The sequence below is a fragment of the Chelon labrosus genome (genome assembly GCF_963514085.1).
Source record: "Chelon labrosus genome assembly, chromosome: 17".
Classification (NCBI taxonomy): Eukaryota; Metazoa; Chordata; class Actinopteri; order Mugiliformes; family Mugilidae; genus Chelon; species Chelon labrosus.
In genome coordinates, this window is record NC_140350.1 from 8,214,051 (window position 1) to 8,238,782 (window position 24,732).

General features: G+C 41.8%; 1 protein-coding gene across 4 annotated transcripts in view; it reads left to right on the forward strand.

Annotated features, from left to right (window-relative positions):
* auts2a (activator of transcription and developmental regulator AUTS2 a) overlaps window positions 1-24,732 on the forward strand; it is a 293,350-nt gene that overhangs the window by 24,468 nt on the left and 244,150 nt on the right. The window contains exon 1 of one of the 4 annotated variants that reach the window (XM_084565339.1): window positions 8,721-8,906. The exons of the other annotated variants lie outside the window; for them this stretch is intronic. The gene's annotated coding sequence lies outside the window, so the exon portion shown is untranslated. Of the gene's footprint in view, window positions 1-8,720; window positions 8,907-24,732 lie in introns of those variants that run through there. 4 annotated transcript variants of the gene reach the window in all.

The window sequence follows — 24,732 nt, forward strand, 5'->3', positions numbered from 1 at the left end:
ACTGTGCTTTGAGAGTGCCCAGCTGTGGTCATATGCATTGGCACTCTGGCCTCAGAACAATATGATAATGGCAATGCTAATATCTGGTCCTGCTTGGGAGCAGTTCGGATAGACTGGTCACTCATCCAGCAGTGGGAGACTATATTGAGTCAGGTTAGCTCTGCTCTATTAGTCCCATTACTGATTAGAAATCTCCTGCTGCTGCAAATAAATTATTGAACGTCTCTGCCTCAACCCGAGGCGAGCATTGACAGATATTCAACCTGTTGGACATTTGTGAAATGGAAACGGTCTGTTCACTATCATTACTACACCATCAACAGTAATGTAGGAGACACTGCATGAAATGGACTGATTAAAATTAATTTGAAGGAACTTTGTACTGTGCTTGCAGTAGCAGCCATTATCAAGATTAATTGGACATTTACCGCTATTTATTTTACTATGTAATGATCGGTGAACAGTTGTCATTTGTGTTGTTGCCACGAATCAGGGTAAGACTGGTGGAGAGTGTCATCCAACAAGATAATGATCTTAATTATCGTATTCTCACCAAATTGTTATTAACAGTTCCATTTGCTGTTCCATTCATTAGAAGTGATGAACAGTCTGCTGTGGCGCTTTGCTGAACGCCAGCCAACAGTTTGGTTAAATAGCTCGCTTCAGAGAGGTCCAGTGAGAGGGAATACAGCTACCCGGGACAAATTTGTTAACAATATGCACAGAGGAGAGAAACACACTTACACCTACACTTACTACACTAACTAAAACTACTCACATATAGTGTATTGCATGCCAAGTAGACAATTTAAATATGAAAATTTAATTATAACAGAAGAAATTATGCTCCATTTCACGTTTGCTATCCACTACCCAGCAGGATGCAGAAAGTGTTTTGACAGCAGCCCAAAGCTTTGTCATTTCATTTCACACCTGCACCGATGAGGGCATTGAGAGTTTTATTTAACATCAGCCTCCTTTTACTAAAGATAGGACATAAATTGTCGTCTACATGTGAAATGCATTTTCCGGAGCTGGAACCCCTTGAATTGTTTTGTCATTGTTTTACACTCTATGGGATGCTGTTGCACCCTTTCACAAAGGGAAAGCTCTAAAGTGGTAATTCTGTTGTAACTTCCATTGTGCTTAGGTTTAATGATTTGTGTCATGTTCTGTGGACATCTTTAAAGCTTATGGGCCTGAAAGACAAAAGCAATTTTGGGGGCAATTAAACCGACCACAAGGAGACCATAGACACAACCTCTTTCTAGTATTTGTCTTTTCACTAAACACCGGCGTCAAGGAACCTCGTGAAAATGTGCGTGGCTGTAAAAGTGGGAACTCAAGAACCGTCTAATGGTGGCAGAACACGTGGACTTTAAAGGGTGCTTAAAGTCCACTTAATTAAAACTTCCATTTGCTGCTGTCATTATCATGCTACGGGGGCATGGATACAAAATCTCCCCTTGTCACCTCCATGTGAGGTTTCAAAAACACGGCAATCTTCAGCTTCAGTTTCTGCATCACTCCTGCTAATCACATCAACCAAAACAATATTGTTGTACATGGATTTGTGCACAGATGGAATCTCCTCCATGCTTCCTGTTGTGTTGCTGCTTTTTAGGGGCATGTAAAAATACTGGATAAAAACAGCCGTGTCCTTTTTTTACATCGGCCTTGTGGTGGAAGACAGACAATAAACAGTATGAAGAAGACTTTTAAGTGAGGGGTACTTTGAGTTAGTCACCATATTGACCTCATTCAGCATTTTCAGTGCATGTGATGAGAAGAAGAGCAGCTTCAGAGCTGTGGCGACAGCAGTCGGGGTATAACGGCAATGAAAGTCAGCCGTGTGTGTCCAGAGGCTGTGTAGCAGGAGGGCCGTGATGATTTGCGGCATTATATTGAAGTTTTATTACTCTGAAGTAAGAAGTTCCACAGAAGTCTGCTTGACAGAGCAGTTGTTGAGCAAGGTTTTCTTTTCCTCTCGAGCGTTTTGCTGCGCCCACATCACACTTTTGGTTTGTGAGTACATGAGTACAAGTGCTGGTTGACACGGTGTTAAGACAAAAATGTGTACACCCGTAATTACAATCTGGCGGAGCCTTGAATGTGTACTTTCTCACGTTGGCCTGTTTCCCTGCCATGTAAGTGATATGTAATGATCTTTTTGGAGGTTGTGTAACGACTGAAATCCACCAGGGAAAGCACTCAGCAGCGTTCTTTTTATGGCAAGGGATGCCCGGTATAGAAAAGGTGTCAAGATGTGTAGATATATTCACCTCTAACTACCGTTGCCACAAATAGCTATTGACTTCTGCGTTGATTTTGCATCATCCCAGTGACTTAGTGAGCAAGAATCCTTAGTTCAAATCTGTTTGTGTTTGCGTAGTTATCTGTCTGTGCTTCATTCTAACCGGTGAGGCACAAATTCCTGTGAAACACAAAATAACTTTCTGACACCATCTCTTATTTACCTTATCTCATGATGACATACCTCTAGAGCTAAAAGTTAGACATTGTTTCAAACTGAAGGCTCTTTGTCTGCCTGGTAAGTTCCATAACTATCACACTACACGAACCAGCAAGAACTGAGCTACCCTCTCTGTCTGAAACTTAAGCCTCTGTCAGACTACGATTTGTACATTTGCATGCTGATGAGGACCGGGAGTGACAGAGAATGAGGGTGGTGCACAAATGTGTGTGTGTGTTTGTGCTCGTGTGTGTCGGGGGATTGTAATTGGGTGAGAGTGTTGGCCAGATTGAAAGCCCCACTGAGCAATTAGTTCAGCGCTGAGTGGAACTGTTAGACAATCTTCATTAGCTGTCGAGGAATTCAGCCAATGAATGCGATCAAAAAGGTCGTTTTTATTTAAAGCGACAGTCAATTATGAATCAAAGAATCCACTGTCTATCTGAAGCTGGAAACACCAGCGTTATTGATGGCAATTTGCAAAGCAGGAAATGTCAGGGTGGATCGTGTTGATCCAGTACGGTGTAAGCATTGGTGGCGCTGTCAAGAATCTGAAACGAGATGTCCTAAAGCAAATGGACGCAGTCATGGTATGTCACTGTTTAAATATCTCAGTCAAAACAACAATTTCTCTAAATGTCTTCGCCTTTGGAGTGTGTCGGTGCCTTGGTTTGAAAGTTATTGTGCCCTTGTTTGAAGTACATTCCATCGGAGCCACTTTGGTCAGAGAAGGCTGTTATTATTGTGATGTGGTCAACCCTAGGAAAATTTTCCACAATTACCCGTGGGTGCCTGACTTCCCAAGCACCCACCAAATCTGCATCCATTTGAAGTAGCGGTCTCCCACAATTCGGCGTATACAGATGAAGGGAAATACAGCAGTGAAGCTGAACTCGCTCTCTCTACTCGCTTTTGAGAAATCCTACATTATGAATAAAAGCCAAGTGAATGTTAAGAATTTAGTTCAGATTTCAACAGAAAGGCAAATGAATATTTCCCAGGTTTGTAAAAAAAAAATATAAAAATAATGATTCAGACGTATCAAATCTTTTTTCGTGAAGACCTTCAACAATGGCAGCGTTACAGAGGTTGCATTAAGTGCAGAACAAAGCAAAGTAGTGATGAATGACATGGGAAGAGTCGTTTTAATGAGTCATATTGAGTCAGATCTCTGGAATGCATTTACTCTGCAGAGCCTTGCATGAGAGTTTACAGAGTCTACATTCGCTCTACATGCAGATCTGGTAATGCGTAAAACAAACCTGGGTGTCACTGACAGGACACATCTCCAGATGCTGACACCGCCTAAAAAGTCTCCTTGCAGGTTCCTCGTCTCCGCCTCTCCGAGCCTCTCTGGCTACTTGTGAATTTGTCTGCATGTTCTACAGCCCTATATGTACGCGCAACTCTTTCAGATGACGCTGTCAAACCCAGCGCCGCTGCAGCCTGAAAGCCTGAGTTTGTTGAATGTGCTTCTTGTCATTTCACAGTCTTTCATCTCTGGGTGTTGAGAAAGAGGTGCTTTGCAAGGGAAATGGGGTTTTTGGCAGACAGATCTGTAAAATATAATCAGAGACACCGTGGTTGGAACTAGTTTGCTTGCCTGCAGTCTGCCAGCCCACATTCTGTACGCTGTCACCATCATAAATATTTTGTACGCCTCTCATAATATTGAAGAAAGCAATAGAAAATGCAGCAGCAGTGCCAGTTGTCGTTTGTAGCGCTAAGTGCATTACTACAGTAGGGGACAAATTACTACATGTGTTTACAGTTACGGCATACTAAATAAGGAGCCTGGGCAGTGCTAGTTTGACAGGTGCAGTGGCAATTGAATCAGTATAAAGCAATAAACTGAGAACTGAAAATTCTGAGCTCTTTAAAGGATCTCAGATCTAGTTTCCTTAGTTCAATTTATCCTTAAACAATCTGCTACAGAGAGCTTGACTCATGATTTAGCCTGTATTGCTGCTTCTAAGGAAGGCTAACCCAAGTTCATACGGGTTAATGCCTTCATACACCAAACCTCTTGAGACATCCATCCGTGTAATGATGTACTAGAGGAGTGTGGAGCCTGTGTATTAAATTAGCCTGATGCTCTCTCCTGAAGCGAAAATCCACCCATGTCTGCCTTTTATTAGTAAACCCTCTCTCGTAATTAGGCTTGAGGTTTGGTGTTATATATTTGACATAATCTTAGCCGGATTTAAGCATAAGACTGCAAATGTCATTTCTCACAAATCACAACTTTGGTGGCAATTGCTTGCACTTACGTCTCACTTACGTAAAGCAGCAGGGTTGTGGACAAAGAGAGAATCAGAGGAAACAACTACACACTGTGTTTGATTGTAGCTGAGTGTGCATCTCAGTGGGACATGGCTGCCATGTGCAGTAACTGGTGCACTGAAAATGATGTGCTTTCACACCATGTTCGTTGTTGCGTGTCCGGATTGGAATAGTCATTTTTACCTTCAAATGATGCTGATAAATAATTTAATATTACACATTTCCCCAGTGACTGCTGAGTAAATGTTATAAAATCTGTGCACTGCATAGTTTACATTAACAAATAATGAAATTCTGGTGCCTTTTCTGCAGCCCATGACTTTAATAATGGTCTCCCCCTGAAATTGAATTATGGTCCTAAATGTTAAAAAAAAAAGCCTGACATGTATGAACTGCTGGTTTTAATTCCTCTTGTTGCAACAGTATCTTGTCTGCACAGTGGAATGTCTTTTCACTGAAGTGGCACAACCTGGATGATTATATACACTTGCATGTTAACGTTTAACATGAACAGTTGAAACATACAAAATGCTGTAGTTTGATGTAGATAATCCAGAACTCTTTATTAAGGCTGATTACTACTTCGTCTGTGGTGATTTATTAAACAGCAGTCATGCAACAGCTGTGGCCAGAGGCATTATGCTTTTGGGTTGTCTGGTTCATCTGTTTGTCTTATTCTCATGGGAGGAGGAAGGTCTTGAGGGAATTTCTTCAAATGTGATGAACTGATCAGAATTTGGCTGTCAAAGGTCAAAGGCCCAGTGAGCTCGTAAAAGACCAGAACAAATCCTGAATGTGGCAACATTTCACACAAATGTCAAATCAAATGAAATGATTTCTTTAAATGATAGATGGGCTAAAAATGTTAATGTCTTCACCACAAACAGTATATCATGTGAGTCTGGACAGACATGGGCGTAAACTGCAATTGTATTGGTTGTGAGAGGCATACAGTTGCGAGGTGTTAATTCCAGCTAATCATGAAAACATTTTCAGGACACTTTCAAATCACATTTATTATGTATTGCGCTTGAGCCACAAACGTATAATTTATTCACATGCAACTGATGTGATTTTTAGCTGTTATTTTAACAGTTAAAATGATAATTGCCGCACTCTTGACAATCGCAACATGGCATCATTTATTTGACTTGAATCTTACCCTTTGTTTTTAACTCCTGGCAACAAAGCAACGCAGGTTTAAAGATTACACAATTGCAAGGCTGTAACCCTTATGTTTTAGTTATGGATACAAATGTTTACTTCAGTGATCACACAGAAATTGTTAGCTTTTACAGACTTTGAAGAGGACCTCTGTGTTCCCTGATAAATGTTTTTCAAACTCCGAAGTTGATTCGGTTATAATTGCTTGCAATTATTGATCGTGAGACGTGGACCTTAAAACAGCTTGTGTGCAGATAAATTAATTTGGAAGCAGGCTTGCAATTAAAAAGTGAGAATCTCTCTCTTTCAATATCCATTTTGGATTATTTCTATCCTTTGATCAGCGAGGCTGCTGGGCGGCATGCCGTCACTTGTCTGGCTTCTCTTTTGACTGAAGGCATCCATTCAGGACTGTTAGTGTAATTAGATTGCTTAGACTCCGAGGTTGTAAACTAAATGAATGCCTGGCAGATCTTTTCCTCCCTTTCCTAAATACATCTTTTAGCAACAGTAATTGATATTGATGCCTGCCGCAGGAAGTGCTGCTAAATCACAGCCAGACCTGGGGTGTGAGTTTAGCAGTTCCAAAATAGTGTGAGTTATGTGTGAATAAGTACCCGCCGTCTTTAATGATGTGTTGTTGCCTCGCGCTCCTGCTGGGGAGCTCTGACAGGCCTGATGGATGAAGTGGTCTTGATGTGCCCTCCTGCAATCACCTATGTGTGGTTTCAATCAATATTCCATTAGAAATTCTGATCACTCCAGCAGTGGAGGAATTTCATTTGATTTGTTCGGGTTTGTCTTTTATGTGTGCCAGTGAATACGTTATCAGTCAGTCACATGGATGTTTGTGTTTTATAGTTAACTTCACCTTTTAAGTTGGCTCAACGAGATTTATTTGGAAGAGATTTATTTTTTTTGCGAAGAAAAATAACCGGGTAATAAATCTCCTCTGTGCCACGCCGTTTGTTGCTTTCACTCCAAAGTAGCTCATAAAGTTAATGGGTGCTTTATATTACTCACTGTGAAGCGTGCTCTTATTGTTGAACTATTCCTCCACACAGTCTGTTTTAGCATGACAGGTATGTGTTAATCAGTCTGCTCGGAGCCCGCTTCGTACCGCACACCTCCCCCTACCAATCTGCCCTTCAAATGAGCAGACTGACAAATTAATGTGTGCGCTCGGTTGCTTACGGAATCGACTTGTTCGCGGTTTGGCTCCGTCATTAGCAGCCGCTAATGACGGAGCCAAACCTCGAACCAGTCGTTTGAGCGTTGGTTGATTGAGGAACCAGGGGTCGGGCTGCTCCTACAGATCAACCTGCCAGTCAACCACTTTGGTATTGACTTAAATATGTCAACCTCTAATGGACAGACGTGACATATGCTAGGAGCTTCATGATGCCTAGGGGACTTTGGTGATCCTCTTCTCATTTAGCAACACTATCACGTGAAACATTCAATTTATCAAAGGCTTAGATTTGGAGATTATGGCAAAATACCTCCATATCCAACCATTTGGATTGCAAAGCTAACATGGTGTACTTGGACTTCTTCCTCCACTCAGCTCTGTGGCTTCTTTTTCTCTGACTCCAGATCATGCAGTCTAAATTCAGTTGCTACAGATTTAGCGGGGTGGTGCTTGTCTAATAATTACACTTTAATTGAACTCATCTCAAAAAGGCGGAAGTTTAAGCCAGTTAGTTTAAGGCTTATCATGCTTTGTAATGCAGGAAAAGTATTAGTGTGTAATTTCAGTTTCTGACAAAGAACTGACTGACCTGGGATTCCCAAACATTCCCCAGTGAGTATCAGGCTTTAATAACAAGTCCTGTTTAGGTTAAAACACTTGGGTCAGGACAGTGTCGGGACATATTTTTCTTAGTTTTTATCATTAAAAATCAATATTGCAATAACCACAATAGGACAAATACTGCTTATATTCGAAAAAAGAATTCACTATGACGTTTTATCATTTTATAGCCAGTTGGACAACAATATCATGTATTGTTGTCCAATTTGATGAATTACAGTAACTCAGCCCTACCCACCTATAGCTGCAATAAGTGCATCGTCACTCATGTGAGACACTCTACATGTATGTTTATTGTGTCTTGTTGAGTTACTGGGAAACAAAGCCAGTGTTCTCACACTAATGGGCTGAGGTTAATTAAATCACCTCTTTGTCAGCCCTCAGGTGCTAATCTGCTCTTAATTGAACGGATTGTGGTAAATCAGGGGAAACGTGCCCCTTGAGCTCTGCATTACACAATCCTCCCTAATTGTGACTAGCGCAGTAGTTTAACTCTCTGTTGCCTGCTAGGCGCCAGTGAATGGAGAGGGGAAGCCTAAGTGGGATACAATATCTACGGAAGCAGCGGTTTACCGTTTGCTTGCTGTCATACTTGTTTGAGTGGATTGTGGTTGTAGGAGATTGTAGTGGTTTGTTTGACAGGATACAGAGAGAAGACAGGAGGTAGGTAGGAGGAGGAGGAGGAGGAGGAGGAGGAGGAGGAGGAGGAGGAAGAAGGGGGAGTTTGCTGTGGTATTTGCTTTGTGGAAGGAGGCTCCTGGGGACACTCAGAGAAAAGAAGAGGGAAAGACTGATGTTTGTTTTCCTAAGAGGCTCTGCACTGTGTGTGGCAGAGGAGGCCCAGCCGGCAGAGGGAAGCAGTCGGCGGAGTGGCATGCAGACAGACAGAAAGAGAGGTGAACAGACAAGATAGGAAGGAAGCGGAGGCAGACTGACAAGCAAGCATTCAGAGAAACAAAGGCAGACAAACTAGCCGACACTCCTGACAGCCTGCGGAGCTGTGCACTCATCTCGGCGTGCTCAGGCACTGTTGGTGAAGACGGACAGCTCCTTCTCAATGCTATCCGCACTGTGACAAAACACATAAACAGCGGGGCAGAGAAGAAACGCGTTGGCTACTCCTTCATCTTATCTGCAGACAAATCAAAAAAGAATTTCGGCTCGCTGTGAACGGTAAGTCAACAGATACAGTCCTCACTGCTCTCAATATGTAGTCTGGCACAACAGCCACAAAAGCAAAGGCTGTGCTGGCGCAACAGTCAGATGCTCTATACATCCAACAACCTGCCTCACTACACTGCTTTGAGACAGGCACGTTCCAATCAGAATGAAAAACAACTGCTAACCACTTAAGGCAGTAGCTTTTTTACTACGCCAAAGCAACATTTTTGAGTTTAAGAACAAATTAAATTTAAATATTGCAGATAGTAATCAAACAAAGAAGCAGCCACTGTGAGCTGTTAGATGAAGACCTGCACACCTCACACTTTCACTGTGCCCATTGTGTTTGCACACTCATTATTATTCTTTTCTATTCTATTCTTAAATTTATGCCCAATTAAAACAGAGTACTGTTGATTTTTATCCTTCCTCATAATTTCAGTAAACTTGATACTAATCAGAAAAATGTCAACTTTTTAATTTGAAAACATTTTGTGGTTGGAGACTGGATTCTAACCAGACCTGCTACTGAGAAAGCATAACGTATACTTAGCTAACTTTTTAAAAATAAAATTCAGTTATTGAATTAATTTCTAGCTTAAGGATGTTTTGTTAATAATAAGCAGTGTTTGCTGCAGTCGTTAGAAATTTGCCTGAAAGTTTTGTGTGGTCACCAGCCGTTTTTCAGTTTTTTTATTTCTTTGCCTTTGAGCATCTATACGTAGGTTTTCTGTTTTCCACTTCCAGTAATTACATTTCTCTTCCCATTTTCATTTACCTTGTTATCAGTTTGTCATTTCAGTTTCCAATTTTCTTCTTTCAAAACATTCAAATAGGGCCCAATTACCCTGCATACTAAAATATAGTAAGAACTGATTGGATATGATTAAGTTTCCATATTAGCTTTTCAATTGAATCGTGGATACTCCTGGCTGAATTGTTAATTGTTAAAACTATCGCTTGCTGAATTGCGCTGCATTTGTACGCTCTAAAGTGCCAGACCGGTCCGAGTCCCCAGCGAGGAGGCATACACGCATGATTGCACTCGCACACACTCACATTATATTTGCTTTCACAAAGAGAGAGGAAGGCACTCTGCAGTGGAGTCTTCCGTGCCTTCCAGGTAATTGCAGTATCTGTTTCAGCCGAAAGGGTAGTGATTTCTGAGAGGCGCAAGTTGTGTTGGCGTGTGCGTGCATGCGAGTGCAGTTTACCCCGCGAGGTTGACGGGAACCCAAGCAGCGCGGCTTGTGTTACTGCCCCTGTCCCGCCGAGCGTTCTGATTAGAGTTTCAGATGTGCGATTTGTTGCTTTCATCACCCGGCGTCCCAGCAGCCGTCAGAGCGTGGCCCCTCCTCTCCCACCTCCGGCCCCCATGAGACGGTTCCCATCACACCACTTCTGTCATCACTCAGAGGGGAGGAATAAAACGCTGCCCTACAAGTTGTTTTTGATAAACACGTATAATAAGCTGCACATTCTGTTGCGATTACACAGGAATTAGTCCACATATGGTTTTACTGTAATGATGCCTCATAGAGTAACAGATGGTTTATAACATGCTTAATGCCAGCATGTGTGTGTAGTCAGTTTAGGCCCTCCCATTTTCACTGGACAGCTTCTTTTTTTTTTTTTTCCTTCTTGCCCAGACCTCCACAGGGAATAGGGGAAGAATTAGCCCGACATATTCCTCTGTGTAATTCCTTTTATGAGAAATGGGTCACAGAAGCTTTAGGGCCTATTCAGACGTTGTATTAAGATCAGATCTAAGGAATCCAATCACAACTGCGCAAAAGCCAGGTGTGAACACCCCCTGGTCGCACATAGATCGCATTTGAGAGATCAGATCTCTGAACACATTTGGAAGTGGTCTGGGTCGCATGTGTCCACGTTTGTCCACATTCCTTTTCACACTCCTGTACCTCCGACCTGAGGGTAGGAGTGAACAGTCCGTGTTGGGGGTGGGTGGGGTCCTTAGTGATGGAGGCAGCTCTCCTGTGGACTCTATGCGTATAGATGCTCTACAGAGAGGGGAGTGGAGTCCTGGTGATCCTCTCAGCAGTCTTCACCACTCTCTGCAGGCGTTTTCGGATGGATTGCCCGTAAAATAAAAAGCACCGCAAACACCATAATGAGAGCCTTTTAGAATATCGTCCTTGCAGCTTTTAACTTACTAAACAATAAATACACTTAATCAAGAATTACCAAATGAAAATATTTGATATGAGTAGACAAGTGTGAGCCGTGTGTGGTTCAGTATTTCCCACTGTCTTCATTTACCTTTATTACCGGAGATTAAGTTTGGAAACTGCCAAGGTTGGAGTTATAATCTGAGTTTTGTGCAGGTCTAACTAATGTCAGGGTGGAGATCAATAAATAATAATAATTATTCATATATGATCGTGAAGACAAGTCTTGCTTTCATGCCTTGTTTTACCCGTTCAGAATGATGATTCCCACTTTAGCTGCTAAGGCACTCCACTGAGCTTTAGCACTAAAGTCTTGCTTGAACATGCATCCATGATCTTATTTGCGTCTTCTGCTGATTTCACTAGATGGAAATTTTCACTCATTTGTTAGATGATAAATGATGCCCTGACAAAACTAATAAGAGTCACCCAGTTTAGATGGCGCTTTGGCAGCAGGGACTTTACTTGATTTACATAATCTGGGGTTTGGCTGGGAGAAAGCCGCAGCACAGCTAACAAAACAGCACTGTCAGTCGAGCATGAGCGCAAGTGGCTGGAAATGAGGCAGCCGAACTGTTTCGCTCTGGCTTTTTTTACCTCTCATGAGTAATGGGATGAAATAGAAGAAAAACGTTTTGGAGAGATTCAGTATACAGCTGTGCTGGTCTTCTTTCTGTGAGGTGTTATTATTCCAGTGACAGTCAGCTTTTTACTGAGACTGTATATGTTAAAAGATCAATAGAGATCTGTGTGTTCTTTTCTGCACTCCTTTGTAGACCTGCATTTTTCCATGGAACAATGGGTGGAGAAAGTGCACAATAGCATGCCACTATCTTATATCTTATCCTAAGGGCCTTGATACACCAACATGGTGGTGGGCCATTTGCCAGTTTGAGGCTGTTGCTGAGTGTCTATGGCTGTCGTTTTTTTCCAGAGTGTCTCACATTTTTGGCACTAAACAGATCCCCGTTGCCAGACGATTCAGCATGTTGAATCTGCAGCGGAACGAGTGGGTGAGAGGGATCTCTGTGATTGCCTGTTGACCTTAGAGAATGAGTATACGGAAGTGAGCAAGCAAAGCAAAAAATACAACAAACAGATCATAACATAAGGCAGTAGAGGCACGCTCTGTACAATGGTTTGGGGCTCTTCGTAGCTTCCTAGCCTCCCTAATAGTAGCTCTTCCAGTTTCCGGTATGTACTCTCTGGCCGTTGGTGCAAATGCAACTTTTGGGCCGAGACACAGTCTAGTCTAATTGCAAGTAGCCTTTTGATGTCAATTTTATTTGTCACGTTCGATCTGTTACAAAACGTGGGAATATTTAATGCAGCAAATTATGCGATTGACTTACTTTCAGGGAATGTTGTTGGTCATTTGTCAGTATTACTTACAATTGACTGATGTATTGATTGATTTTATTATTGTTTCATGCACAAATTGTGTACTCAAACCCAAACAGGCTTACAAGACAGTTATTTAAAAACAAAAAAAAAGAAAGCAGATACAGACCAACTAAAATAGATTAGAAATAAACCATCCAGGGGGCACTGATTGGCATTTACGCCAGATCAAAATGCCTGTTGGTTCTTCAAAACATTTGTTGGTACTGCATTTCAAGAGGAGAAGATGCTGCTCGATCGTCATCATTTAGTATCATACTGACTTATTATTGGAGAGCTACCACTTGACTCAGAAGGGAACAATCAAATCTATTCTAGTCTTTTGTCGTTTTACCCTGTATCTCTGTGAAGGCCAGCACAGAGATCCCACAGATACACTCACTCTGTGCATGAGTGTATCTATGGGATCAAGGTTCAGAAAAGCAATTAATAATAATAAGAATAATAAAATCATTACATGAAAAATATACCCACAGAAATAATATTCCTACAGAACAGTCCATGACATCTTCATATGTAAGATGTTGAGTGCAAGTTAAAAGTATAATTAAAATAATTCAAATATGGAAGTCATGGTCTTGTGGCCACTCAGACATTTGTATTGGAGAGTACTGAGTAGAGTACTTATATACTGTGGCCATGCACAAAATCTGACATCTGTATCTATAGATATTATTATCTATAGATATTGTTAACTCACTCTAATAAGGTTAGAACAAAATAAATTAATTCTCCATTCATTCTCCATGTCTCCTAGTTTGCATATTTGACACAGTCTGTTTCAATTTCTAGGGCCATAAGGTTCATAGCCTTAACTGAGCTTGATTTGAATGTATGTTCATAGTTTTGATTTTGCTGCACTTGTCATAATGTGATAACATTTTTCCATTTTCAGATTGTGATTATTTTTTGAATAGTTAAATAGTAATTAAAATGGCTAGGGCATTTAATTCAAACTGCAAAATGGTTTAAAACAGACACTCCTCGTCTGTAAGGTGCAGCACTGAGTTCGTAAAGTTTATGGGGGGTGGGATGTTAATTTTTATTACTGATGATGTTCACTGGGATCATTGCTAGCAGGGCCCTCCACTATTTAGTATAATCTTTGAGCTGTTGTTGAAGTTGTCATTAATTCACGCTGGCTATTACTGTGAAGTGTCTTATCTGTCAAGTGTCCTGGAGATTAAGCTGCCTGTTTATATCTCTCGTCTGTCTAACTGGTAATAGAGATCAAGGGCTTCAGTTTGTCAATTACAGTGACTTGTCAAACCAGCCTTTAGTGCTGGTTTGACAACTGTAGTAGTAACTGTAGTTGCTTTTTCTGTGTGATTTCATGTCGAGTCTACTCTGTGATAAAGCCATTCTTGGTTACAACATATTTAGCAACAATACTAAACTTAAAGGTCCAGTGTGTACTGTTTGGTGCCATTTAGTGGCAAGACTCTGAAATCCTGAAATCCTCCTCCTTTCACCAATGGAAACTATGAATACCATTTATTCTTTTTCTGCCAGTCAATCCTCCAGAATCCTACGCAGTGGACCTTCAACCACTCTGTGGAGGTGAGACTTTGTAACGCCCCCCCCCCCCGAGTGTTCTGCTGTTGAATCGTGGACTCTTACCCTGCGCACGGCATCTCACTTGTGGTGTGAACCGCACAGTCACACAGTTGGACACAGAACAGCTCCCATATGGTGTGTCATTTTTATTCCACAAACTGCGTGAATGCAGCGCAGTTTTCGTCACAATAAGTTCACCCACGGGTTAAATATAGACAGAAACGGCATTCACAGTCTGCTCAAAATTAATGTTGGCTCATTGATTTAACGAGACTGATCTTTAATATTGAGAGGGGCTACTGGTTTGGTGTCTGGCTGAACACTGAAATATCTGCTGTTGTGTCTTTTATCTGTGTGCTCGTCTATCACTCAATCATCTTATAGGCCTTTATTAGATTGTCCTAGAACTAACTACAATTGGCGTTTTCCCCTTTGCTAAAATTGAACTGGATCAAGATGAGTGAATTTAGCACAGCTGACACCTAGTAGCAATGCCAGGACTAATGTTACACTGCTTCTCAGCACTAATTACCCCTTGCTTCTCAAAGCTGTGGTCGCATCAGAGACGATACACAGCTACTCAAGTCAGTGTTGCAGACATAAAACTGTCTTGTATAATCGCAGCGACCTGGAGCGTTAACACATCTGTAATTGCAGTGTGACTGTAAATGATTTTACGCCTGGATTAACAGGTCATTTCCTTTATTTTGACACTGATAATTACATACGATATGATTACACGGCTGTCAAGCAACGCGCGGGGATCTCATCGCTCTGCAGACAAGAGGCTCCAATTGGATTATTTATGTCACAATCAACAGTTTTTGTTTTAGTAGGGTAAAGCGTATCTCTTTAGATGTAATTTGAACTGCCATGCACATATGCTCCACAGTAATTTTGGAGAAACTTGGCTGTTACGAGCCCATTCAGATGCAAAAAAAAAGGCTGACTTCTCCTCTGTTTTGGGCTGCTGTGCTGAGCCACAGGCGCACTGTTACTGCCAGCGAGCCAGCCAGCCAGCCAGCCAGCAGCTTACCATACTGCCCTTCCTCAGAATTCAGTTCACATGCTCTCAAGGACAGTGTCGCCTTGCCACCAGTACTGAGCTGTCTTTCTCTATTTCGACTTTTTCCAACTTTTTCTCTGCCTCTCATCGTCTCCCTCTCTTTTACTGCTTCCATCAGGTAATGTGGTGGCAGTGAAAACAAGCCACTAAGATTATATTGCATTAATTGGCTGCGCTGTGATCATTAAGAGCTCATAATCCCTGAGTAACTGTTGCTTTTTATGACAAGCATTTGGTTTGCCTCATTACATTGCCTCTGTGTGTTCTCAGCATACTGCACGGATATGAAAGCCTGCGTGGCTGTCCAGTGGCGATTCTCAGTGGTTATATTAATTAGTCCTGCAAGGAATGGAGCACTCCATGGTGCCATTCTTAAAAGAGTTACTTGTGCTGTTGCCCATTTTAGTCTATCAAGCTGTAAAGATGGCTGTATTCACTGCTTTAGCCGCGCAATCATTTATCTTCACTAATAAAGATAAACAAGGGAATAAATATGTGAAAATCACTGAAGATAAATTAAAATGTTGTATGTCTGGGGCTGAAAACTTGGAGTCATATTAATATACACCGATCAGCCACAACATTAAAACCCACTGATGGGAGAAGTCAATAACATTGACCATCTTGGTGTCATTTGTGTGTCATATTAGAAATACAGGTCATGGCAACCCTTTAGCGTTAGCTTATAAATACCTGGATTGATAGTGACAGCCAGGAAAGTGTTTATGTCATGTCCTCTTCTTGCTTTCGATTAACCATTGAGGGAGAAGTGACACTCACAACCTCTGCAATATTCCAAACGTTTAGCCAATTTCAACTGAAAGTCCCAGGAGAGCGGCGAGAGTGAAAGAGGGTGTTTTTGTGCTGAGTGCGTTGAGTGTTATCAACGTTGACTTTAAAAGATTTGGACAGAAACTAGACACTGCCAGTGGAAAAAGCAGCTGCCTGTGCGCGCGGTGCCTCTAGCCACTGTTGCGACTCAGTTAATGTCAAGGTAGTAGTTTCACTGGGAAATCTGACCTTTTGTGAGGGTGACCTGGTTTAGGTTTTCTAAGGGAGATGTCGTAATCAAGAAGGTTTTTGACCCTATTTCTACTGTTGGTCCTTTCAATAATTCTCACATTTACTTTAATGCTGAAGTCCTGTAACACTACCTTGAAGTTAGTGTAGCTCTAACTCTGCAGTTTTTCTTTGCCATACTGAAACGATTGAAAAGGCTAAAGGTGAATGTAACTCCTCAAATTAGTGTGACCTGATAATCTAGAGTCTGTTGAAGTTGCTGGAAGTAGAAAACCGTTCGACTGGCAGTTGTACATTTGTGTTGCAGTTGAGTTTAATACGACAGAAACCCGACAGCAGTGTTGCTCAATGTGTGCCTATTATTTGCCTGTTACTCATGGTTGCTAATTAGCTGACATGACCTTCCACCCACAACATCATTAAAGCAGTGAGTGTGATGCTAGAAGCTGTTACTTTAATGCACCTACAAGAACTGTTTCTGCACCTTTTGTCAGGAAGTCCTTGAACCTGTGCATGTTGTAATAAATGCTCGCGACTGTTTTTAATAAAGATGCTTCTAGTAGTTCACTGCAAACGTTGGAAAACCTCGTTCAGTCGGTTTTAATGACTGTTTTGGGACGAGGTTCTGCCAGCTGAAGTAGTCATCAAGCTCCCGTACCTTTCTCTTTCCTTGATGTGCCGAGTGCATTTCATACGGCAGCTGTGTTCCCTCTCAGCGGTGACAGGGGGTCATCCAGTTATGATGAAAACAGCTCAGCAGCATGACTCTCCTGTTTCTGCCTCACCCCAGGCTCTGTAACTCTTCTAAAGACACGAACAGCTCTTTTGCCTCATGGGGACATTTTAATGGCTGCAAACCACACATCCATCTCCTCCTACATGTCACCTTCAAATGGGCCAGGAGATGGCGAGGGATGGGAGATGCATGGAGTGGGGAGCTTGCTTGCTTTTGTGCTCATGTGGTTGTGCGCGTGAGGGAAAACGGGGGCAGGCCAGGTAGATTTTTCATTCCTGAGCCCTTCACCCCTGGCAGTCACAACAGAGCGTTTCATCTTCCTCTTCATTCATCTTGGATGCATAGAGCCGCAAAGAGCAGGGACGCATAAATAATGCACTTTATACCACTGGGTCCCTAGATACTCTAACAATGCACACGGGCTATACAATTCATGCAGCTGATGATACATTGGTGCTGTTTATGGCTGACCAGTACACATTGCCGTATCATAAGGATACAGGATAAAGGCCCACAGAGAGCAGTGATAGCTGTGTTTTAGGAGTCCTGCCGTGTAAAAGCAGTAATGTAATGGTGCACTGTGGTGCTTTGTAAGCAAAGCAAAGAGCTATTTATCTTAACAGGGCTTTACTGACTGACCCAAGATCAGATTTCATCTCTCTTAGTATCTTTGAATGGTCTGCAAACCGTGATAACATCAAATAAAAACCTGTTTCAAATATGACATTTTAGATGCAGCATCACTGGAATGAATTCAATAATGTAGGAGGGATCGCCAGATGACAAATTTTACAGAGTGTGAATCAATCAAGGTGCCAGCTGCTCGGCTGACATCTTTATTGTGAGGAGAGAACAGTGCTTTAGATCTGCTCTGACAACAGTGACAGAGACGGACAGAAACTCTTTGCCAACTCATTTTATATGCTTGTGGCTGCATCGTGCCTCCATGATGTAATGAGATCATTTTTGATTACCCTGCACGTAGGCAATTAACATAAGCATATACACTGTGTGATCACATCATGCTCTATTCATGTGCATTCAGCAGCTCACACTTCACAGCCAACTGTCTTAATAAGAGTATAAAATATTTATCAGTGTCTAGCCAGATCCATTATTTAGATAACACATTTCTCACCAAGCTGCTGACGTGTTGACATTAAAAGTTATTTGATATAGTGTATCTGGCTTCACCAGTGTTGAACAACGTAATAAATTATGTCCCAAAGTGAAAGCTGCTGTGACATCTGTGCTCATCCATCACTGCAAACTCCATTATTTTGTCGAACTGGCAAACATTTCTGTCTTTGATGTTTATAACAGTTTATAACAGGTTTGTCAGGTTTTGCTGCTGTCTTGTTCGACTAGGGATGTGTATTGATTAGGCTTTATCAATGTCAGTGCCATTGTCAATTCTGCAGATCGATCCAATTCTTTATCGACTTTCTTATCAATTCCTGATCAGTTTTCTGTGAGGGGTGAAAAAAAGCGTAGCCCGACACGGGTTTCAGCACCAAACCAGCTGTTTTATCATCTGTCAGAACACAGTCTCCTCCTGACACTTGAACATGTTGAACAATAATTACTTATGCAAAACACTGCACACTTGGAGCTTTATACCATGATGTGTGCAGACAGGTGTCTCGGCATGTCGCTTGTATTTGCAGCCTTGCACAGTGTGGGGTGGTGGATAGAAAGACACTTTATGCGGTAGCGGCATTGGTGCCGAATGCTCTTGTATTTATGTAGCTCTTCTCTACCTATCGGTTGCACTCTACAGTAACAGTGACACAAGCACGCACCAGTACCAGGCAGTGAGAGCAACTCAGGGTTTGGTGTCTTCCTCAAGGACTATTCTGCGCGTCAGCATTCACCAAGGATCATAGTGGTTCATGGACAACCCACGATACCTACTGAGCCGCTGCTGAGACACAACTCAAGAAAACCCCTGAGGAATAGTTTCACTTTCTTTGCAACACTGCCACACTTCTTATTTAGTTTAACTGAGACGTTGGAGCAATTATAGGAATTAATAACACCCAAGGCATGCAGTGCCAATGGTTCTTGCCAAAAATTGGAACCAGTTTTCAATTTCCACCCATATGTTTAACTTTGACTTTTTTTTTCTTTTTTGTCAGCAGCTCTGATTTTCATTTAGGTTTGAATAAGATGTTTTCTGTTCTTTAGGACTGTTGTCGAGAGCCTAAGGTGTGGAAATGTAAGAAGATGGCATAGAAAATAGGTAGCTGTGTTAACCTACAGCATCTAAACAGGCCCTCTATGAATAATCCTTCCTCTTGTTATATAATTATACATCTTTGCACATGCTTTGTGGCTGATTAGTGTTTGTGTGTTTTCTCAAATGTAGAGAGCGAGCACAGCCCCGCTGGCTGACACACATTGTTCTGCGGTGGCGAGTGTTTGTGTTTACCTTGGCAGACAGCTCCATGCTGCAGGCTGACGGGACCTCACTGTCTGGATTTGCGGGAGGGCCTTCCATTTGTCTTCATCAGGGACTGAACCCAGATAATGGGAAGGGATTGCTGCAGCAGAAGTGATTAGTTGAATTGAAAGAGCAATATTGCTTAATTAGAGAATTCACATCTGGTAATCTTACGGCGCTGGACCGTCCAATATTTGTTTGGGAGCACAGCAAAATGTCCCCACATGAGTGCTGTAAACATTCAGTGTGTTTTACTTACATGCTGTTTATGTGGCAGAAGTTCTAGCACAAAGTTTAATAAAGTTAAGTAATAATTTTAACATACATTAGACATTAAAATACAACTTCATGGTTATTTGAAGCATTGGGATCACAATCAAACCAACTCTGCTGCATTTCCAATGAATTCATGTGTCCCCACTCAGCCTCTTTGGCTATTTAATTATTAATTTAGTCGACAAAATGATGGAAAGACAAACGCATTGAACTCTCCCAGAGCCCCGATAGTCCTGAGTTTTCGTTTTTACCAAACAGACCATGTCAGAGAAAAGTCATGTTGTTACTAATGGATAAAAATCAACAAATCCTCATATTTGAGCTGGAACCAACAAATGTTAAACAACTGATTATCACACTTCTGTCTTTTTTTTAAGTTAGTTGCTACTTGTCGCTACATGTGTCAGCACTAACCTTATTAAAGGAATGCAATTAATAAAGAGACTAAAGAGCCATCTCTGTGGTTTTAAAATGTCCATTAACACACTTTACAGGCACACACATAAAAAAGGTTTAGGAACAACTCAAAAAACATGAAAACAGCACAAGGTGTTGACCTGGCCTCCAAATTCACCAGATCCCTTCAACCCATAGGACCCAAAGGCCCCCACTGACAACATTCTGTTGCCAGACACCACAGGACACCCTCAGAAGGCCCATGTCCATTCTCTGATGAGTCACAACTGTTTTAGAGGCACAAGGGAGACCTACACAATATTAGGAAGGTGGCCATAATGTTATACCTGATCGGTGTATGGCTTGGCTTATGTTCGGCTGCTTCTGACCTTATCCGTGAAAGTGTGCACATTCTCATAGGAATGTAGTTGTGTCTTGTGTGCACGTTCACACACATGCTTGAGAGCCCATCAACATACCAGCTATCATCATCCCTCCTCTCAGGTCACGACCCTGCGGGCTGCATGGAGACGATAAAGAAACACCGGGCTGCTGAAAGTGTGCGTTTGTTCTGCCGGTCTGTCCCTTTGAGAGCCGTTCCTGTGTGAATTGTTCCCATTAAAATATCCTCTCTTGTGTTTGTTTTCGTCGGCTCTGGCGGGTGAACCCTGCACTGTTCAGGTTCAAGTGATTTTACAGGCCTGGCTTGATGTAAATTGGAGTCCGTTCCAAGACAAACACAGGTAATGAGCTAGATCCAACCGAAAGCAAAGACATGGTCTGTGTCACCGTTTCCACCCACTCCCTTTGTGAGTGCTCTCATTGGCTGCCACGGTGTTCAGCTGATGGCGGGGGTTCTTCCAGTTAATCCATCCTTAAGACATCGATCAGTCCATCACAGTGCAGAGGGGAAATTATAACAAATGGAAATGGCTGCTAGCTACACCTTTCCACCTCTCTCTCTCTCTCCTTCTCTCTCATTCCATTTCTGTTCTTGTCCGCCCTTAGTAAAATCAGTGATGCATTGTTGAGCCTGCACATTCACTGATTGATTTCTCCTCCGTCTTCAATCTGTCTGTCAGCCAAGCTTAGCGTTGCTGCTCCCCGATCCATATACTTGTTAAATTCCCACTCTTTGCCAGCTTATAAACCCATTTAGTCTCGATGCAGAACATTTGCATCTTTTGGCAGCGGAATATTATTTAAATGCACCGATACTTACGCTCTTCAGAAAGAACTCAAGCCTTTGTAAGAGTGAGCAGCGCTCAGTTTTCAGGTTCCATGCTTGTTATTTTACTGAATCTCTGAAGATGTTTTTTTTTTCTCTTTTCGTGTAAAAGTTGAATCGACTGGAAATCAATGATGCAAAAAAGGGTGAAAATCTGATTATGAAAGTATCATTTGGATTGTAAGTCTTGTGCAGTTTTAGATGTTTGTTTTATTCACCGAAAGGGAAGTAGCTATTCTGAGCCGCTGCTTCGGTCTCGGTTGTTCATGGTCAGACCAAAGGCCGACCATGAACAACCTGTGCAGAGTTTGCATGTCGTCTCTTTTTCTGCATTGTCTTCCTCCTGCACTCAAACAATGCACAGTGCACACAAAATCTCCTATAGGCATTCATGTATTTGCGTCTAAACGTCTGAACGTCGACATAAAACCAAACAATGAGCCTTGTTATCTCTTGGATGTGGATATTATTTCTTCTTTTACGCCTTTCCAGGAATCCTTTACTTCCACGAAATAAATATTGCCGTATTGAATTAAAATACACTCGGCAAAGTGTGCTTTCGTCTCCAGCCGAACTCTCAGGCTAATAGAGAAGTCTGGCTTTTGAACTAGAACTGTTGAAATGGTAATGGCCCTGCAGAGGGCTTGTCTTTGACCGGAGGGACCCTTCAGAGGAGCCAGGGAGAAAGTGAGCACCTGTACATAAATGTAGTAACAAAGACCTGGTAATTTGAGGCTCTATTCAGACCTAACCTCTTGTATTCTCATCCACCCACGGAAATAGCATTTTTTTCTTTTTTCATAAGCGATCTGAGCACAGGGTGCCATTTAATACTCAGTACCGGAGTGCCTATTAGACATTAACTTCACTGTGAGTAGTTTAAAGTAAAATAATTACATGAATGTTTAGTGATTATAAATGTATTATATTATTATAGATATGTTCCATGATATCCAAATGATATTAAAACCTAATTCATGATACCATTCTGTAATAACCATTCTATGACACTAGTCTCTATGTTGTTGTTTTGTATAGGTGATTCATCACAAGACAGAGGGAAACTATAGTTTAATTTCATTAATGTCAGCTCTAATGTGAATTGTAAACACTGGAATTAGCTCACCTGAATGGAATACAGCTGTTCTTTATATTATTAATTCCACTTCCAAATAAAAGAGTGGCTAACACCCATGCTCATTAATTGCACTTATTTTTATCTGCGTCCCGTTAGATAAATATGAATATTTCTACACCAGACGCTAAATGTTGGGTTTCTGTTTTGGGTGAATGGTTTACTCTAAAGCCATTTTGCGTGTGGTGTATACCTATGGCATGTGTTAAGACAAGTCCAGATTAGGTTATAGTCGCGTGCCACTTGGCGTAACCTGATTTACACCTCCCGCAGAAATGTAACAAAGTGCCCCGCCGATGCAGACTGTAACGGCTGTGAAAAACATTTCCTGCACAAAAACTTGTCCCTTATTCAACCTCCCACCCACCATCTACTTAGATGTTCTGTGCTGCAGTGGTTTTCAGAGAAAGTAACTGCAGATCCACATTTATTAACTTCATCTCCAACACGGGCTGCTCAGTTCCACTCCAATTGTGTGAAGAATGGAGTGAAACATAACTGAGAAACACAGGTGCTTTCACCGGCTATCTGCATCGTAGGTTCCACTGTTCTAACTTTCAGGGCAACCCTTGCAAGCACTAGCAGTGGACTTGTTTTTTTTGCCCCTTTAATTTATTCCCCAGTTCAAGTAGAAATCTTGTTCTTTGTTGTCACTGCACTCTTCCCGGATTACTGTGAGTCGATCATGAGATATGTTAACTGCATTAAGTGTTGAACCACTTTACACATAATGCAATTTTCCATTTAAGAGAATGTTTCACGTCTCTCCTTCATCATTGTAGATGTCCAACAATTAGAGCACATTATGAGGCACTCAGTGAGCATTTTAAGTTGTGTACTGTTTAGATTATCCGCTAAGGGAATGCACAGAAAGCTCCCAGCCAAGCCGGGACATCCTGAGACAGTAAGTATATTCTGGAGTCTGTGGGTCCAGTGATGTGTTGACATGTAGCCCCCTGTCTGTGGCCGTGCTGTGGTGGACACTTTAAAATAAGTATCCTGAATATTAAGCAGCCTGTTTTTTACTCAACGTAACTGTGTGGTAAACCTTTTGATTTCCATGGCACAGGCAGTAGCTAGCTCTGGTCGAGTTGATGCCTAAAATCATTGCAATTGTGAGGAGCAGCAACATTGTAAAAAGCATACAATGAATCCCAACCCAGATCTTCATAAATCTGTGAAGTTTTGCACAGCAGTTGCAATTTGATGTGTCCCCTGCAGCTTCCATCTTCTAAGATTTACTGTCTTCATTAAAAAGTGAGACTGATATTGCGTGAAACAGATGCGGCATTTGTTGTTTTGTCGTATTTCCAGCAAAATAGCTGCTGAATGAGTGCTCCGGGACTGAAAAGTACAAGTTCAAAGAAACAGCGCTGTGATAAATAACAAACGACAGTTTTTTCTTGCTTCTTGTGTAGCCACTGGGTGTGCTCACTCTAAAACTTGAGATAAGAAGATAAAAACACGTAAGTAACCAGGTCATCCAGAGATATTAGGCTTCTGCAACACCCACATATACAGATCAATAGCCCTGATGTCAATTTGAAAGCGTGGCTTGAGAAGAAGTGGTGTTCTGACTGTTCAGTGGCAGAAACCCACTCATTAAGGCTTCTGGAGGGAATGAATGGTGTTTATATAAATAGATGTTTAGGTCTGCATTTTGACTTTCATCTACCTGCTGACTTATTTTGTTATGCACACACTGTACATACTGTACATGTATAACGCCACTAGGAAACCTGGTTACCGATGAACAGGGCAGAGAAATTGCTGTTTTCCAGGAGAAGTGTACATGGGAAAATAACGTTTACACGACAATGAAGTAATCTACTTACAAGCAATTTGTGGACTGTAATGTGGTTACTCACTAGCCTGGAAGCCAGACCAACGTCTCCGTCTGCAAATTTGGAACCGAGCTGCTGGGCCAATCAAATCTTTTGGGCGGGCTTTATGTGGTGACGGACAGAAGAGTGACAGCGATGCAGTCTTACACGTCATTTGAGCGACGTGGGGTTGAACTTGTTTAGAATAAAATAGCTGCAGATGGAGAAGCGAGCTGTTTAGAGTCTGCTGTCGCTTCTGTTGTGAAAATTATTTGCGAGTGAAATGACTTTAAAGGGCAGACAGTTAACACCGCTTAAGGCATTTGTTGAGGATGCAGTAATTTCTTAATGTCACTGACTTTGTTGCTCTGATTGGTTGTAGGACTATCCAGTTGCATCTCCGTATCAGTTAAGTCATGCCCCATAATAAAATCCCAGTGGTGTTTGTTACCAGACTCAGGCTAGCTACTTACTGTAACTGCTTGTAACACACATGCGTTGTTTATTGCTGCCACCAGACCAAACAAACTAGATGCAATACTTGAGATATGAAATGAAAAATGACTGC